The sequence below is a fragment of the Miniopterus natalensis genome, chromosome 1 (genome assembly GCF_054644295.1).
Source record: "Miniopterus natalensis isolate mMinNat1 chromosome 1, mMinNat1.hap1, whole genome shotgun sequence".
Lineage (NCBI taxonomy): Eukaryota > Metazoa > Chordata > Mammalia > Chiroptera > Miniopteridae > Miniopterus > Miniopterus natalensis.
This window is the reverse complement of record NC_142081.1, coordinates 76,097,113-76,116,800: the sequence shown is the minus strand read 5'-3', so window position 1 is coordinate 76,116,800 and position 19,688 is coordinate 76,097,113. Positions and strand designations below refer to the sequence as shown.

General features: G+C 39.0%; 1 protein-coding gene and 1 non-coding gene across 2 annotated transcripts in view; both read right to left on the bottom strand.

Annotated features, from left to right (window-relative positions):
* AKAP6 (A-kinase anchoring protein 6) overlaps window positions 1-19,688 on the bottom strand; it is a 518,419-nt gene that overhangs the window by 151,113 nt on the left and 347,618 nt on the right. The window lies entirely within an intron of this gene.
* Window positions 1,160-1,237, bottom strand: TRNAF-GAA (transfer RNA phenylalanine (anticodon GAA)). Its single transcript has one exon. It is a non-coding gene; the product is annotated as a tRNA-Phe (tRNA).

Below are 19,688 nucleotides of genomic sequence, written 5' to 3'. Positions count from 1 at the left end.
ATTAGGAGCGAGTGTTTCTTGGGTTTGCAAAGCCCTTCTCCAAGCTGTTACAGGGGACTCCTTGGCCCTTTCTCCTACGGCAGACTGGGGCCTGGGCTCCCAGGAGGCCATGTGGGAGCCAGGCGTTGTTCCTGGATGGTGCTGAGGGCAGTGCCCTGTGACAGGTGCAAGGGCACCTCTCAATTCTGTTTAAATGAATTTGAGGAGCATTTATCAAATTCTCCCTCTATTCTGGAGATTATATTATGACTAAATTCCTTATATAGAGTTGCCACATATCAGTATTACCCATGCTCTGCCCATTAAATTCACTTGGGTTTTCATTCAGGAAGGGTGTAAGCACGAGAGACAGAAGCACAGAACTTAGACTTAGAAATGTGCGACAAACCCTCACAGACATCCATCCTGGTTTTAAGTTCCAAGCTTCGGGAAGCAGAAGGAGACCCATAGCACCAAGCACCAAGCCATTTGCTTAACTGCAGATAAATACCTAAGACAAATGCCTAAGGGTGAGAGTTTGCTCTCCACTAACCTGATTCATTTCCTTTCACTCTAAGTAATGTTTCTCGGACCATCAGCTTCAAAATCAGCCTGGGGGTTCACTAAAGTGCAGATTCCAGGCCCAGTTAGGACCAAATGAATCCTAGTTTCTAGGGACGGGTCTGTTTTAACCAGCACATTCAGGTGATGCTTACTCAGATTAAATCTGTTGAACTGAGAGAGAGAAATCACAGTCCCCTAGTTTTCATATTACAAGAAATAATCAATAAAAATAAGCAAAATATTCCCCTCCTAACCTCGTAACTTTCAAATAAGAGTAATATTGGAGAAAAAAAATAAGTATTGGCAGGGGGAAGATTTGTTAAAATAGAGCCACTTCTGATAATTAACAAAATTTGATGAGCAGATAAAACTCACATAAAAGTAGAAAGATTTACGTTCACTTTAAATATATTTTTAGTTGTCCCTGCTGTAAATATTGCTTCATAAATGAATTTTAAGCTGGAGTTTTCAAACACATTTCATTTATTTATTTATTTATTTATTTATTTATTTATTTATTTATTTATTTATTTATTTGCTAGAGAGAGAGAGAGAGAAAGAGAAGTGTCAGTCTGCTGTCCCACTTATTTATGCATTCCTTGTTGATTCTTACATGTGCCCTGACTGGGGATTGAACCCACAACCTTGGCATTTCAGGACAACGCTCTAACCAACTGAGCTACCTGGCCAGGGCCTTAAATACATTTCTTTAAAATGAGCTCCACTGGTAGTGTACTCTACTTTCATTACTCTTTTCCACCAATAGATAGCTGAATCTTTATTATGTTTCATGTCAACCAACTCCTTATGATTTTCAACTGAAATAACTACAAGAGAGAGACTTATCTTGAGAGAAACAGATTTATCTTATGGAAGACAGGCTTTAACATATACTGACTTTCTTTATGTTTGTGATTATATTCCACGTGGCACGATCACCATAAATCTGAGAAAATATGGTTCAACTCACTTACTAGACAAGAAGGTTACACTGGCAAAAGGTTTCCCCCAGTCTCCTTTTTCAATTTTATCTCCTTTTACTTTCCACACAACCTTCTTCCACAGGCCATTTGTCTCCTCATCACTGGCTCCTACATAGAAGCACGTCCTACCCCCGAGTTTTCATAAGCAACATTTCTCCTGTGTAAAACACTTTCTCTAACCTGTTCTCTTACTCAGATAAAACCAAAAAGCCCTCCAGGGGCCAATGCAAACACCTCTCTCATCTCCCCAATTCCAACACTTACGCCTGTGTGTGCATCACGGACCCCCTCGCACTGGTAGAGATCTACCTGCGCAGGCGCTTAAACCTATCTTCCTAACGAAACCGTGAGCTCCTGCTGATCAAGGAATCTCCCAAAGCATTTAGAACTTTGCCTCAGACATCAGTGTTACTGGAAAACTTAATATCAACATTTAAAAAAATTTACTGCAGGTAGGGGGAGGGTTGTGAGGGGATTGAGTGAAGGTGCTCGAAAGGTACAAAGTCCAATTATAAGATAAATAAGTCCTGGTAATGTAAGGTACAAATGATGACTATCGTTCACAATACTGTGTTGCATATTTGAAAGTTGTTAAAGAAGTAGGTCTTAAAAGCTCTCATCACAAAGGAAAAAAAAAAAATCTAAGTATGTAAGGTGATGGATGTTAATTAATCTTATGGTGGTAATCATTTTGCAATATGTACATATATTAAATCATTATGTCGTACACCTTAAACTTACACAATGGTATGTCAATTATATCTCAATAAAACTGGAAAAAAGAAAGCTTTAAAAATCAAATAAATAAATGAATAAATTTACTTAAAGATCCAATAATAAATTGTTCAAATATGCTGTAGGCTTTAGTCCTCAGTTTGAGTTACAGTTAACATATTTCACTTACAGCCCAGCTGAGAACCAGATACAGATCCATATACTTCACAGGTGTCCACAAGGTAGAAGGAGAATAAATGTTAGTGACCAGGCAAGTACTGGAGTAAAAGAAGTTCAAATGGCAGAATCATAGGTTGCTACAGTTAAAGTTGACTTCAATTTTTTTATTATATTCAATTTCTGAAAAAAATTTGGACTAATAGTCACTATTAAGGAAAATTGCACAAAAATGTGAGAGCACTTTACTCCCTACCCCTATGGAGCGATGAAGCTTTTGTAGTGTTGAGGAAGGAAACTTTTCCCTTCTTCCCTTCTAGGTTCTTCGGCTGCTCTAATAATTAAATTGACATATAACAATACAAAGGCCAACAAAATACTAACTGGATTTGTTTTACTCACAAGAACAGGAGAGGAAAATATCTCAAATATCACTTGATTTTGATACATCAAAGCCAAACAACTAAGAGACTGCCCAGGAAGAATGAAAGAACCAACTAACTAAATAAATCGACATACAACAGATTAGCGGGAGAAGAACAAATTTAATTACATATGTATGAGAGCCCCAAAAAGACATGAGACTCAAAGGCAATGGGGCAACTGAGGCTTATCTACCATCCTGAGCTAAGGTGAAGGGTTTAGGGAAAAGGCGCTTCAAAGGGGAGGAAGACAAGTCACAGGAAAGTGAGAAGAGCAAATGTTTGGGGTGCAAATGTTCGCCATGCCATGCAGCTCAGTCTCTGGGAATAGCTTCTTTCTGGTGCAGGCCTCCACCTAAATTCTTTTTGACAGTTAAGGGAGAGGCAAAATGCTTCTCCTGAATCTGCTGGGTCTTAATTGCCTTCAGCTCAAAATGATCCACATGCCAAAGTAACACATCTTGGGGTGGCATGCTCTGCTCCCCTCCGGTTGCAATCTGTAGCATCTTATTGGGTAAAAGGGTATACACATATACAATGTACACAGTCCTCAAAGTGTCAGCTCTACTTACCATCCCTCAAAAGTAACCAAGAAATACCAATACAATCTAAACTAGAAATAATTGAAAGACAAATGGGAAAAAGTAAAAATACAAAATGTGATTCTTTCTGACATAATACATCCACATGGCATAGAGTAATGTAGCAGCAGCACCCTGGCTTTTAAAACTATAGCTACCTTGTTTTTATCTCCCACACATTTCTGGAGGACTGAAAATTACTTTAGGAAACAATTTTTACTTTTTTGCCTGTTTTTTCCCTTCCCCTTCTCTTCTGTCTTTTCCCTTTCCTCTCAAAAATAAAAGTTAAAAAATTGAATAAGGGTTACCTGTTGAATTGAATAGTATAATCAGGGTATAAAGTAATTTATAAGAAAAGAAAGGGTTTATATGCATATATGTATAGCCCAAGGACACAGACAATAGCGTGGTGAGGGATTGGGGAGGGGGGTGAGTGTGGGGTGGAAGGGGTTAATGGGGAGAAAAGGTAGCATCTGTAATATTTTGAACAATAAAAATAAATAAATAATAATTTTTAAAAAGAAAAGAAAGGGTGATAATGTAATATTTCCCCCAATTACAACCACCAACATGCTCTCACACATGCTCTCTCACCCCTCTCTCCCTCTCCCCATTTCCTTCTCTCCCTCTGTGTTTCCTAAGATACCAAATCTAACATTGTTCAAATAAAGAGTATGTGATCTTACGAACAAAACATGGCAGAATCAGTGAGATACTTTGTTCTTTCAAGGAATTTGTAGGAATCTTCTAAAAATTAAGAACCATAGGTGTTTTACAATGAATGAAATAAACTGGAACTTGAATTTTGTTCTTAATTGAACGTTAAATAGTAACCTTTATGGTAAAACATAGTGATTTCTATGCTTACCAATTCATAAAATTATTTTTTACAAAAAAAGCACATATATTTTAATTCAAATTCATTTTTCTCATGAGATAGTAATCTTTGCCACAGTTAACTGTTTTTTAATCTGCCGCATATTCATGCTTTTCTTGGTAGTTATTTCTGTTTTGATAATCAGTTTTACCCATTGATACAGTATTTTCTAGTGATAATTTTTTTTAATTCAACTGCTCAGTTTGTATATTCCTCATCAAAATATTTTATAACCAAAAGTAAGTACTAAACAAGATTGAGTTTGCAAATCCTACATACATTATTTGTGAATTTATGAAGTCAGAACATAATTCTTTTGCATCCTTTATATATTGTGTAAAAATACCTGCTTAATAATATTTCTAATTGTATACAAGGTATCTCCCGAAAAGATTATCAGTGTAGTGTACCTCACTCTTAACTAATAAGCAAACAGAATAATGTTTTGTTTTGATTTAATTGGTTAGTTGCATTTGTGATTGGGTTCTTCTCAATCTGCTTTCTCACAGAGGAGAAAACTCTCATTTTAATCAATGCGATTTCACTCCATGATAGAATATCCCCTAGGGAAGCCCTCAGGCTATGAAAAATATGCTATGGGACTGTGTCAGGGAAACAGACTCAGAATGTCAGTGGTGCAGAACTCAGAGTCCACCTCTTGTGAAACTAGAGTTTGTAAATGGCCTCAGAAAGTCCCCCAGCCACTTGCAAATGACATACCAGTATTAAATTGAGCATGACAATTTTTGAAAGAGGAAATTACACAGCAGATATATAGCTGCTAAAAATTACGGGCATTTTTTTTAGGGCAAAGTCTGATTTTTAAAAGTGATCTGAAATAATGACTTTAAGTTACAGCAATTAGTAAGAATTTAAGGTACAATGGTTTCAAATTAGGCTTTTGCACATGGCAGAAGAACTCAAATGGCCCAAGACATGGGTCTTCCGACTTGTTACTATGAGAAAACTGTCACTCATGCAATTTGCATGAATGTAAAATGACAGAAATCAGTTATTGTATTTTTTTGTTGAACATATCAATTCATGACCATAAACAAAAATGGGGCAACTGTTGTTTGCTCTGGTTTTGCTAACACAGAGACCAGGGAAAGCAAGTGAACAAATACAAACCTGTTACTTAATTTCATTAACAATTCCATTTTGTTCTTCAAAAGAAATATCATCATTCCCATTTTATAGATGATGAAACTGATACACAAACCTTATTCATAGATTAATAAAACAAAAAGAGGGGGAGACGGCCAAACGTGGTAACTTTCAGTGGTGGAACACCTACACTGAGGCCAAACACGTAGCGGTTAACAGAGTGACTCTCTTGCCCTTTAAATGGTAGGCCACGCAGAGTTGTTGGGAATAAATCAGAGATGGATTTAAAAGTGTGAGAGATGGGCATTCAGAGAGAGGAATGAAGACGTGGTATCGCCGAGGAGAAAGGCGAGCCGGCTCAGAGGAGAGCAGCGGAGGTGCAGCCTGAATGGAGAATAGTGTTCTTCACAGGAAATGAAAAATTAATTTGGTGTGATGGCTGGAAGTATCTCTAAAGAGAAGGCAAATGCCTTGGATTTGATCCAACAGAGAATGATTATAATGCATGGAATTTCCTCTTAGAAAAAAAAATTATGTTTTATAAGGATCAGAAGGCAAAAGAATACCTAAAACTAACCCAGCTCCACGATGTTCTGGGTCTCTAAGCGAAGAAAAGATACTGAGGGAAGGGGCGGGTGGAGCAATCCAGACCCAAGCAGATTAAGGCCCAGGCCACCGTGAGAGCCGGGGAGGCCGAGGCGCAGGCCTCCAAGAGGCCCCGTCAAGGAGGGCCGAGCAGGGCTCGGTGGCCGCCGGCCGCCGCTGGGGAGCAAAGGAGAGACGAACGGTGAAAATGACTGTGACTTCTGGGGTCTGCTGCTGAGAAGCCTGGCAACGACGGGCAGGGTAATGACGGGAAAATGCAAAAGGAGAAAGAGGCACGTTCAGCGATTGCGGGAAGTTTGGGCGTCACAGCATATTGAAGATGCAACCGCGGGAGGCAAAGGAGGCAGAGACTGACGCGAAGGCGGACAGCTGAGCAACACGGCTATGGCTGTGGCTGAAATCATCCTAAATGGCAAGGCTGCTAAGAAAATGTTTAGAGAGAGAGAAGATCTAGAATGGACTTTGAAGACCGTCAGAGGGTGGGAGGAAGAAGAGTAATAAAGAATAAAAATAAAAAAATCTAAGCTGTAAGAGAACCAAAAGGAAATTACGGCGATTTGTTGTGAACAATCTCTGTCGGCCAAAGATCAGCCACGGTGCACAGAACTACAACTGACCCCACCTAGCCCTGACCAGTCATCCCCAACAATCAGGCCACACCGCCACCACCACGACAAAGAGCCACGCAGGCAGTTGAGAAGGTGATGAATCTGTGAAGCCCAAGATCCTTGGCTCTATGACACACAAACTAGACATGGGCACCTTGCTTAAAGAATTAGAAAGTGGTTGGTAATGTGGAGGTATGGGCAAGGCAGACACTATACAGTTTATAAGTGTGGGTACTGGGCATCGGAGGGGGAGCCATTAAAATATGTTAAAGGGCAGAGGGGTTACCGGGCCAATCCCTATGAGTGGTCAAATGAAGAGCATCAAAAAACCGATACCCGCGTCAGGGCCCTCCGTGTCTTCATACGGCCATCCCTAGTTGTTTCCAGGTAGTATTCCAATCAAACTTGAAATAATTAGGTATCACAAATAATTTTTTTTCTTTATACACCTCACCTTATGGCTTGGAACAAGCAAATTTTACAATCCTCTTTGGCAAGTCACAAGGATTACATTTTAAGAAATATAGAGAAAGAGAGCTCTTGGAACTATCCAACCTAAACCAGTCTTCCTAATAGTTTTATTTTCTCAAAGTATTAAAAATCTATGCACAGGCTAGGTGAATGCTAAGCAGGGCATAATAACGCTGCTTTCACTGTTTTTAAATCTTCGTGGGGAACCTTGGTGTGATTAAAACACATTTGAGCTGGTTACTGATTTATTTTTCTTTTTTAAGTGACACGGGGCTTTTCTAAATTAATTGTACTTAGCATTTAGAAGTTAGACTGGATCACCAGTATGTCTTTAAAAGACAAACTACGGCAAGGTACTTTAGGCTCCTTACACTGTACACAGCTAAGATGCCCCAGGATGAAATTCCGCAGAGGAGACTGCACATACCGTTGGCCCTCCACCATCTGTGGGTTCCACATCTGCAGGTTCCACCAAACACCAGACTAAAAATATTCAGGGGGAAACTGTTACGCTGTTACCCTGTTCTACTAGTAAAACCTACAACGATGTGTCTGTACTGAACTTGTACAGACTTTTTTTCCTTGTCAGCGTTCCCTAAACAGAACAGTGTAACAGCTACATATTTACAGAGCATTTGCACTGTATTAGGTATCAAGGTGATCCCGAGATGATGTGAAGTATACAGGAGGATGGGGTAGGTTACACGCAAACCATGGCATGTGAGGGACTTGAGCATCTGCAGATTTGGGTATCTGCAGGGGCCTGGAACAGCCCCTGTGACTTTGGCACATGATGGGACTTGTTCGTACTGCCCAAGACTTAACATTTAGGGAGTTTCATTTTAGAAAAAAATGAATGAGACCCCAATAACAAGTTACCCTTTTTAACTCTGAAATTTATGAGGCAAACTCAAAACTACAAAATTAAAATAAAACCCCATACCCTGGGTAATTAATCCCTACATCTATGTTAAAGAAAGAAAGAACAAGAGACCTTCTTAGGCTCTGTTTTAAAAAGTGATCTTGATAAAATGTGAACAGTGTGTGCTGCTTAGAGAAACCCTGTGTTTCCATCAGAGACAAAGAACTTTTCTCGACAACACACTTTCTGCCTTCTCTCCTTGTTAAGCTTACTTAAAACCATTCATCAAACCAATTTGCAAAGCTAACTTAGTGACCAACCAGCCCTTAATTTTTTATATTATTCTTATGAAATATAGGTCACTTCAAAAGAGTTTATATAAAATTAACCACAAATTATTTACAGTGATTTGTGTACTATTGCGTATTTGTCTCATATTTGCATCCTAAATTTTCAGACTACTAAAACTTACATTTAATTAAATAACATTTATAAAAAGTAATAATGCATTTGACTTTCAGTAAGAAAAAAACAAATGTCTCTTTAACTTTATAAGCGATAAGCACAAAATAAAAACAAAATTACACTGGAATCTATCGCCGCCTCTCAGTTCGTGCCTCAGAAATAAAAAGATATTCACAGAAACTTAATGAAAAGTTTGCAGCACAATGAAATGTAAAATAAGTTTTAACATGCATTTCTTCTGCCAGTTGGCATACATAATAGAAAAATGGTAGGGAACAGGTTAAACAGTCTAAAAGGATTTTAACCTTAAATTTGACAGAAGTTAAATGGCTGTGACATTGGGTTCTTCTGCTTTATTCCAGCTAGTAATCCACCCTCAAAGTTCCTGTCAGGTAAATGACCTTGTATTTCATTAACTGATAATTAAATGGATTTATTCCACTAACGGTTTTAATTAAAATGCTAGAAATATTGATTACCCCTCTCATCCTCATTCCCCCAGATGAAAAAAAGGTTTTAGGAATGTTTATTTAGAGAAGACAGAGAATTAAATTAGATTGAATCTCTATGAGACCCGAAGACTGGTTCTTTCATTTCTGCTGCTCAAGCAGAAAAAGGTTTCAATTTTTTGATGTTTGATTAATTATTTTGAAATCCATTTATGCTTACCTTGGTGTTTAATTAAAAATGTCATTTTTAGCATAATTAAATTGGCTATCTGTGGAAGACTAACTTCAAACTTATATTTTAAAAATGCAATGCCGGGGTTTTTTTTTGGTTTAAAAAAAAAAAAACTTTTTAGTTATTTGCTTTCTCAGTAGAGCTACTGCCTCTTGAATGAAAAACCGAGGAGCGCTGGAGCTTAATTGAATTTCCTACATTTGAATATTAGGCCACATATGCTTATGACTAGTCTAGGTTTACTTGGCGGTGCTCCTTAATCCGTTAGTGACTCATTCATTCTAACAAATACAGAGTACGCCTTCCAAATGTGCTGGATTTCAGAGTGTTTACCCTGACAAAACGCACCCCTAAGAGCTGTCTTCGGCGTGCCTGGGTGCTTTCCCACAGCACTGATTCCAGCAAGTGGAGACACAGTTTCTTCCGTCAGCCCTGCCACAGCTCTTCCAGGCAGCTGGAGACCGTTTCTGCTGCACATCAGATCCGACCACGACACAGCGGGACGTGGGATAAGCAGGAAAGGGCGGCCCAGTCCTTCTCGCTTAAGGCGCTTGCCCAAAAAGCAATGCCCTCGTGTAGCTCCTCAAACAAGGCAAGTCTCAAAACGATCGCCATTATTATGATGAAACAGTGCTAACAAACTAACTTCTCTACACACAGTAATTCACAAGAAAACCACAGCCTGAGAGGCACCGAATGGAAACCAAATCATACTCAAGAATGAGACATTTTGTTGTAGCTTTTAATCCACATGACCTCAAATCAACATATTTTCTAAGATGTCTGCTTTTTAAACAACTCCTCGTAAATTCTCCTCTAGCTAAGTTAGGGTTTTAAGCACAGTTAAATGACGGAAGTCACAGAAACAAGAACACGTGCAACTCCATGCCCAAGGCGACTGAGGCTGCAAGAGCTGACGGCGGCCATTTGTGTTATTTTATTTACTTATTTATCTTTTATTAAATGTATTGGGGTGACACTGGCTCTCAAAACCATACAGGTTTCAAGTGTACCACTCAGTAAAACATCGTCTGCACGCTGCATCTTGCGCCCGTCACCCCAAGCAAAGTCTCTTTCAGTCATTTCCCCCCCTTTACCCACCTCCACCTACCCCACCCTCCTTTCCCTCTGGCTGTCACCACACTGTCGTCTGTGTTATGTATACATGGGTTTTGGTTTAATCCCTTCACCTTCTTTCATCTAGCCCCCCAACCCTCTCCCCTCTGACAGCTGTCAGTCTGCTCCAAGTATCCATGCCTGTTTCCAGTTAATTTTGTTCATTAGATTCCACATATGAGTAGATCATATGGTATTTGTTTTTCTCTGACTGGCTTACTTCACTTAGTATAATAATCTCCAGGCCCATCCACGCTGTCACAAAAAGGTACAATTATTTTTTTTTTATGGCCGAGTAGTATTCTATTGTATATATGAACCACAGCTCTCTTATATACTCACCTACTGATGGACACTTGGGCTGTTTCCAGGTCTTAGCTATTGTAAATAATGCTGCTATGAACACAGGGGTGCAGATAATTCTTTTGAATTAGTGATTTGTGTTCCTTCGGATATATTCCTAGGAGTGGGATCACTGGGTCAAAAGGCAGCTCCATTTTAAATTTTTTGAGGAGCCTCCATACTGCTTTCCATAGTGGCTGCCCCAGTCTGCATTCCCACCAGCAGTGTACAGGGTCCCCTTCCCCACACCCTCGCCAGCACATGTCGTTTGTTGATTTGTTGATGGAGCCACTCTGACAGGTGTGAGGTAATACCTCATTGTGGTTTTAATCTGCATTTCTCTGACGATTAGTGATGTTGAGCATCTTTTCATATGTTTCTTGCAGTCTGTATGTCCTCTTTGGAGAAGTGTCTATTCAGGTCCTTTGAACATTTTTTAATTGGTTTGTTTGTCTTCTGTTATTTTTAAATGGAAACACAATAAAGAGAGAAATCCTGATCTAAAGACTCTACATAAATTCCTATTTTGGTGTACTTCCATATGTCACGATTTGGTTATTTTACTTATTTACTTATTTTTATAGCTTAAAGGTATACCTTTTCAAGGAACACTTACATACTTACTCTGCTGATGGAGACAAACAACTAAAAAAGTCATGCAGATAATATAAATCTTTGAATTTTTCAATTAACTCCAGAAGGGCTTTTGAATATGTTTGTGCCCTTAATAAAAAGGCATATTTCATAGAGCTGGGAGGAGTGAACTCATGGTGGCCCAATGCTCTATAGACATGAAGTTTTGAGCGTCATTTGCTAAAAAGAATAGTAACTCTTAGCACCCATATTCCTGAATGACACTGGTTGTGCCAACATCCGTTGGCTAGATTTTGGCAGTCTAATTTCAACTGTGTGGGTTTTCTCAAAGATTGTTATAAATCATTGATACATCTTCATCCAGTCTTATTATCAGAAGAAAATCCTGGCTGAAGCTTTTGCCAGACAGCTTCATTGAAAAAAGGAAGATACCACTTAAAGTCTACTCAGACTTCCCAAGCAAAAGGTAAGGAAAACAGCTGTACATTTTTATTGGGAGAAAAAAATACCGGGAAAAATGAAAGTGAGCAGGATTTCAAGATCCTACTTTTTTTTTTTTAAAACAGTAAAAGGAAACATATTTAGTCATATACCTCAGTTTTCTCATCTAGCAAATGGGAATAACGCCCAATGAGAAGGATTGTCCCTCTCTGAAAGCACCGGCATGTATAGATGTAAAGACCTGTTAACACCATTTGCGAAATGATATTTGCCTGAGCGGTTCAAATTTGCATAGAAGAACAAAGACACAGAGATAAGGGAAGCTGTCCTGAACTACTGTACTTGAAAAATGTCACATTTCATTTTCATAATAATAGGAGCAGGGTTTTTTCATAATACCTACAATTTCTGGTATTTAACCCACAACCACTTGTCAAGATTACTGATAGTCTTATCACGTGCACCTACTTTCTTGACTATTGTCTTGGCAGATAGTGAGTTGGTGTGCCCTGAGATACATACGGAGATATTTTCAAGTTACCCATACAGTTTTAGTGCCTTTCCCATGAACTTTAAGAAACTAGCCAAGATGAATAACTTTATTTTTATCACTGATATATGACATATTTTAACCTGTCTACATACAAAAGTAGTGCTGTTAACAATTGCAACTTTCTTCAAGTATGCTATGAATCACTATATGCCTTTTCCCTGTTTTCATGCACCATTGCCACTATCTTACCTTCAGCGGTTTTGCTAGATTTCAATGAAGATGGAACTTGAGGGCACACATTACAATTTTATATCAGTTCAAGAAGGGGAGAGAAGAAAGACATATGAAGCCAGAATGACATTCGCTGAAGGTTCCCTAGGGAAGATAACACATGTTTTTGTCTCTCACCTGCTAGGCATGCTAAATCAGTGCAATGATAAGCTAATTTATGAAATATATTTCATTGAAACCTGGGCATCTTTACTGTTGCTAGTTCAGCCATTAGAATTTCCGAAATAATGGCAGCCTAATTTTTTAAACATAGAAGACTTGGATTTCTGTGGCAGGTCTTGTATGCCGCTTCTGATTTCTAAAATAATTGTTACCATGCAGATGCTTAACCTAAACTCAGAATCTCTATCAGTGTCTCTCCAACTAGTGTTGAATGCCATTATTTTTCATTCCAGTGTCAGAGTGATTGAGTTTCGGGAAATCCAAATATATTAAAATACATCTATTACATATGATTATGTGTTCTCAGAGGTACAACTGCCATTTTAACTCTTCAAATGAACCTTTACGACACTTTAAAACTCAAATGTCCAAACTTGGCTTTTTCCCTGTTTTTTCCAAGGCCCAATCTTCACCCATTTTCCTTCAGAACTATGACTTTAACACGGCTTTTAGGTAATCACAACCAGAAGAGTGGTCTAAAACTGGTAGAGACAATTCCGGGGGAGGGGGGTTGTGCTTCAGTGTTTCCAGGTGGGCACTGTTAAAATGCAGTGACACCGTGGCAGTCCCTAAACCAACCCTGTGTTTCTAGCAATAGAGCAGATAGTTTTTCATATAATCAATGCCTCCTCCAAGGAATGGCAAATTAAATGTGGATCGAATTAAAAGCATCTAAGCATAAAATTGGAGTCAAAACAAGAATTTCCTATTAAAAAGTGCTCTTCAGCCTTGTGTGGTATTTGTTGAAGGCTTCTTCTCCCTGCCATGCTCTGATCCTCCTGCCAGGTTCCCAAGAATGGCGCTGAAGCAGTGTCTGCCTCCCTTGCCATCCTCCGGCTCCGCTTGCCAGGCTGCCTTGAATTCAACACAGCCCCACTTGAGGCCCGGGGGCTCATCCGCAAGGGGGTGAGCCTCTGCCACCCACACTGGGCCGTGCCATCAAGGAGCACACAAGGTAGGAGGGGGCCAGTTATAAAGGAGATTAGCTGTTTTCCCACAAATACATTGGGAATCAACGACGACAGGAAAGGACATGCAGCAAATATTACTGATAGCTTAATGGCATTTAAATAAAATCTTCAAGGTTGAAAATCTCCTCAGCGCTACCTTGCCCTTGGAAATAGTTTTCCCTGATACTATGTATACAAATAAATAATTGGGTTTTTATTTAATGACCTAATTTTCCTCTGCACAGAGTCAGGATTTAAGTAGTGTCCACCCCTTTCGAGGTTAGGTCACTGCCAAAAGCAAATATTCTTTTTCTTTAGCCGAATAATAGCATCATTCTAAGAGATATACCGATGAATGTTTTACAGCGAAGATGATAAAAGATCTAGGTTTGTTGCAGAAGTAAATCCACACTGAGAGGTGACTGGCTTGTAAATGCTGTGCTTGAATGATCCACTACTTACAGTAAACACACCTGTGAGTCTGTCAAAGTCCAGCAGCATCACGAAGCAGCAGCTTTTCAGAAGAAAGGAGGCCTCTCTTGGGTAATCCTATGAAGAACTTTTGAGCGCTTTGTGTAAAAAATTAGGGAGATTAGGTGAGAAGACTAAAAAAATTATTTATATATTTAGGGAAACATGAGTGTTTCGGTGAGAGTTGGTGAGAGAATGGAGAAAAGGAAACAGAGAAGCTACAAGATTAAAAAAAAAAAAATCTTGGTTCCCACAATACAATAGCTAACTAAAGCAATCCAAGGCCTTGTTACATAGACCCTGTGCCACTTCACAGCAAACTAGAAAAAAATTTCAAATACTTAAAACTCTTTTTACTTCCTAGGCCAGTGGAATTCTCAGCAACATCCTGGAAACAAAATCCCTTGGGCAGCATTTACAGAGATCAAATGACCGTCCCACGACCAGCACTCCGTTAGTTTCCTTGCTCTAAGGTCGCCAGATAAAGCCAGCCAGGTGAGAAACTACTGACAGCCTTCCTCTCTGTGCTGGCCTGGAGACACTGACGGGAGGGAGAAATGAGCCGAGAACCACTTCTCTGGACATTATTTGACAGCCTTTGGAAGGTAGCAACTTCCCATCCCTACCACTTCTTCAAATTCCTGAAGTGCAAACCCAGCTCCATGCACACTGTGACCTTTGTGGATGTTGGGCTTACAACGCCTCTGTATCTTTCTGTGGCAAATAGAAGACCACCAAACTAACTCAGACCATTTAACATCGAATGATCTGTTGGAAATGGTCTACTCCAATTAACGTTCATCCTCAAGGTCTGCAACTGAGTGGCTTTTGTAAGTCAGTATTATACACTCTCTCTCTCTATGTGTGTGTACATATATAATCATCTACTACTGTAGGATTAATTAATATTTCAGTATGTCAGGTGACATACGAGAAATACGGGAAAGAGGCAAATAACCAAAGTCAGCATTATGAGTATATGTAAGCCTCCAGACTGAATCCTAACTAAAAACGAAGACCCATGCGTTTTCCATTTCTAGTTCAGATTGCTTTGATCTGGGCAGAGAATCAAGACTAAGTATCAAGTTCATCACAGCTCAAATGCCCATTTATGTAAAGACATGTCTCTTGTCTTTATGTTTCCCCTTGATGACACATAGTTGGCATAAGGCAACACTGTAAACCTTTTTCAACAGCACAAATGTTTGAAAAATAACATGCCCGTGAATTAGGGGGGAGAAAAAGGAGGGAGAAAAGATAAAAGCAGGAGACAGGAAGAGAATGTAGGAAGAAAGTGAAAAAGGAAAGACAAGGAAAGAGAGAGGCGAGCAAGAACACCCTCTCCACACAATATGCTTCCTTGAGGATGGGCTTTACCATGGATCCCTACCTTCTACTTTCAGGGCTAGAAAATGCCAAACACTTGTTCAGACAGCACAACACCAAGAGAGTCCCTTTCAAGAGATCCACAGCATTATTATTGCATCTGCTTCACCAGAGCTATTCTAAAATGTACACATTTGTTCTAGCTGCACCAGTCAGCCTCGCCTTATCCCCTTACATTGTCATGAAAACTTTTTTTATCCTAATTAAAAAATTCTAATACTATGTGAACTTTAATTGTATTGCCAATTTCCTCATCATATTGTATTCCCATGGCAGAGTATTAACACCGATATACTTTACCTGTGCTTCATGTATAAATTTATACACACAGAGGCATATGCATTTTTTAATGGGATTTACCTGAGTAATGCTAATAGGCAGCCACACATGTAAATCCTTGTACATCAAAATGAAAATATATCTCTACATATTCTCAAATAAGGTTTCTTGAGGGTTCATTTAATGTTTGTGGGGGATTCATTTATACTTGTTACCAATTCTAATCATCTCAAGGTCACAGCATTTGGAGTATTTTTTAATGCTACTTTCTGTAGTGAATGAATGAAATAAACTATTCAAATCTGTTTCTTTTCTCAAAGCCCATTTAAAAACAAGATGCCGAATTTTAAGGACATTTCCCCCGTTTTAAAAAAATAAATCAACTCTGTGAAAGAAGAAAATGTATATAGCTGCCAAGTACATATAAGTTCAAAAGTTTTCCTATTGTCTGAAATAGAGATGCAAGAAATTACATTAAAGTTTTAAACAGAAACAGAAGTTTTCAGTCGATGTAGATAAAAATCTATTAAAGATAAAATTGTTTTGACCAAAACTGTGTAAATACAATGCCACTGGCTGCAAGCCTATTATTGACTCAAGTGGAAAATAGGAACAGCACTCCTGAAGGGGCATTGCTAAGTGACACAAAATAAACACAGCCATTTCGGTATAATTTTTCACATTAATTATGCTCTCTTATCGTAGATGTATAACTAGCCAAGTATAACAACAATAACAAGATAGCACTGAAGTTATTTTGCAAACAGGAAAAAGCAAATAAAATAATACTGATATGCTAGTTATTAGATTACTAGCCTTTTATCTTGTGGAATAGCTTCCCTGAACAAAAAGACTATATTAATCATTTCTGTTCCTCCAAGAAAATGATATTGCATTTCTGGAAAAATAATGTTAACAGCCTTTTCCCTTAAAGATACCTTCATTTATTTGCTGATTTGCCATTTCCAAGTCTCCAACTACTAAGAACATTTTCAAAAGCAACATCTAGCCTAAAAATGTTGGCTTTTTTCTGTCTCTCTCTCACCAGGTTAAAATGTAATACCTTAAAAACAAAACATCCCCCACTTTTTTATGGAACCCTTGAACCCTGTTAGTCACAATTTCATCAAGGAGGCACCTCCTAGAGACCACACCGTTTTTAGTCTCCCAGATAAACTGCCGTTTACTCAAGTTTTCATTGTAGCTCTGCTGTTTCTCACAGGGTGGAAGTTGGGGACCACACCGAGCGCAGCCAATCCCCATCAGCGTCTTTAAAGTTAGTCCTCCAGGGGCCATTGATTTTATCCATTAATTTTAGAAATAACCCCGAAGTTCAAGTCCAATCGGCTTAGTTAATTCCATCAGTTTTTCATCTAGAAGACAGAAGGAAGTTCTCCTTCTCTTTGCCTGCGAGGCCGAGCCACCTAATTTTCTTTATTGTGCTTTGTATTGTTGCACATGGCACTTCCTCCAATGACAGAATCTGTATTCCTCTCCTGCATTCGGATCAACCCTTCTGTACACTGAGCGTGCCCGGTTTAATCCAATGCGCACCTGATTACTCACCTCCACCACGGAGGACATGGGCATGTTTTTCTTTATTAGTCCCCAAACATTATTTTCTTTACATTCTATATATGTGCAGTTTAATTTTTTTAAATTTTTTTTCAATGATAGTTTACATTCAATATTACTTTGTATTAGTTTCAGGTGTACAGCATACTTTTTAGAAAATCACATACTTCACAAAGTGCTTCCCCTGATACCTCCAGTACCCACCTGGCACCATACGTAGTTATCACCATATTATTGACTATATTCCCTATGCTGTACTTTACATCCTCATGGCTGTTTTGTAACTAGCAATCTGTATTTCTCAGTCCCTTCACAGTTTTTACCCAACCCCCCATCTCCCCTCCCCTCTCCAAAACATCATTTTTAGTGAAGGAAAACGTCACAGGAAGCTTTCATGGAGTAGAAGATCAGTGCTCTAATTCGCCTGCATCCCCACTAAGAATGGTGCCCACACCAGGACTTGGAAGGAATCCGAGGACTCCCAGGCAGTGCATCCAGCGGCAGGGGTTTATGAAAACACGCCACCGAGAGGGCTTCAAAGAGCAATGGCTGTAGCTACTGGTTCCTTATTGTCTCCCAGCTTTGGATTTTTGTTTGTACATTTCTGTGTGTACATTTCAGTAAGAAGAGTACCAGGCCATGACTACATAGATTCTCTGAGAGTATTTCTGTCATTTCTAAATCACATTCTTTGAAGCTCAGCATTCATAAGCTTTGAAACCTTGATCTCTTTGGAGGTAATAGGATATTAAAATATACCACATGTGCCTAAGATTTTTCTATCTTCACCCAAGGATTTATTGATTGATTCTGAGGAAGCAAATGGGAGAGGGAGAGAGACAGAGAGGGAGAGAGAGGGAGAGAGAAACATCGATTGGTTCTCTCCTGTATGCATCCTGACCAGGGATCAAACCCGCAACCTAGGTGTGAGCCCTGAAAGGGAATCAAACCCACAGCCTTTTTGGTGCACAGATGACGCTTTAACCAACCTAACCACCTGGTCAGGGCTGTGCCTAAGATTCTGAATCAGTTGAGGGTTATCTGTAAAGGCTAATGTGAGCACAGGCAAGGAAAGAGTTGTCTCTATTCACAGTGTGAAGCATATTGAATAACTTATTTTAAAGATGATTAAAACAGATGTTTATGTTTGCATTTTATTAATGTAGATATTTATAAACTGTTACAAAGAAAATTATTTCTTTTCATCTCCCTAGATTAGATATGAAGACAACAGAGAAGAAATGTTGAGAGAAAACTGGAAGGTCATGGACCCCAAAAAAAGAAACAGAGAGGCTCAATCCTCTCTAACGCCTAAGTCAGAGCTCTGGAGTGATTTTAAAATGTTTTTAAAATGTTTTTTAAAAAATGATTTAATATAGTGAGTTGAGATACATTACATTAGATATAATTAGACCTAGACAGGAAAGGTGGTTCTGAGAAGCTAATGAAACATCATTAAGGTTGAATATAAGATTGTTGATTAGGATAAAGCTAATCCTGATTAGGATAAACAAGACAGGAGCTGGAGATCTTATTTTTCCTCTTATTTATATATTTATTTTATGAGTTGAAGAAGAGGTGTGCTACCTTGCTGTTACTGGAAAGAAAAAAAATAAAGAATATTACCATTTTTAACATTTCATTAAAATATTCTCTCTTGGCAATAATGTCTTTTCCACTTTATTCTTCAAAAAGACATTTGCCTTGAGATGTATCTATATTGAAGGAAGAGATATGAATAAAAATTGAATTTTCTTGCTGTATATTTTTTCTTCACAGCAAAGAAGAATGACAAGGCCTGGAGCTGTCTGGCTGCTCCTTCCCTCCCAACCTCGCCCCACACCAGGGCCCTCCTTGTGCTCTCTGCTCCAACCACCACGGAGCATAACCAATACCCTCTCAGCCAGAAAATACTGTCAGTGCCTCATCACCGCCCCCCCCCCCCCAACTTGTTTAACACCTAGCCATTGCTTAGATCTCCACTCCACTTTGCTTCCTTGGTGAGCACCTGCCCAACCTCCCTGACTAGACCAAATCAGCTCTAGGCTCTCTAAATACTCCTAACAGTTCCCCCTTGGGGTATTTTTCACAGGTGCAACTTTACTTTTATCTGTGCAAAAATTTGATTACATTCCATCTTCCTCAAGCCTCCTATCTGGTTTTGCTCACTATCATTTCCCCAAAAGTTTAGTGGGTTCTTAGGACAGAGAAGGCACCCAGTGAACATTTGACAACTGAAAGAATGAGTGAACAAATGAATAATTTTTGTTTGTTTTTGAAATTTCCGGTGTTGTATAGACACTGTTAATAATTCGTTCTAGTCTTGAGATAGATGAAAACAGCTGTATCCTTCTCGCTGTAAAAATTTTATACATACTTAGGTTAAACCTGTCATCCAAGAGTCAATGTCTCTATTCGCCGAGTACATCGAGGATTAGCCACAAACCATCAGCCCCTGTACACTCACGCCAAAACAACTCAGAGGTTTCTG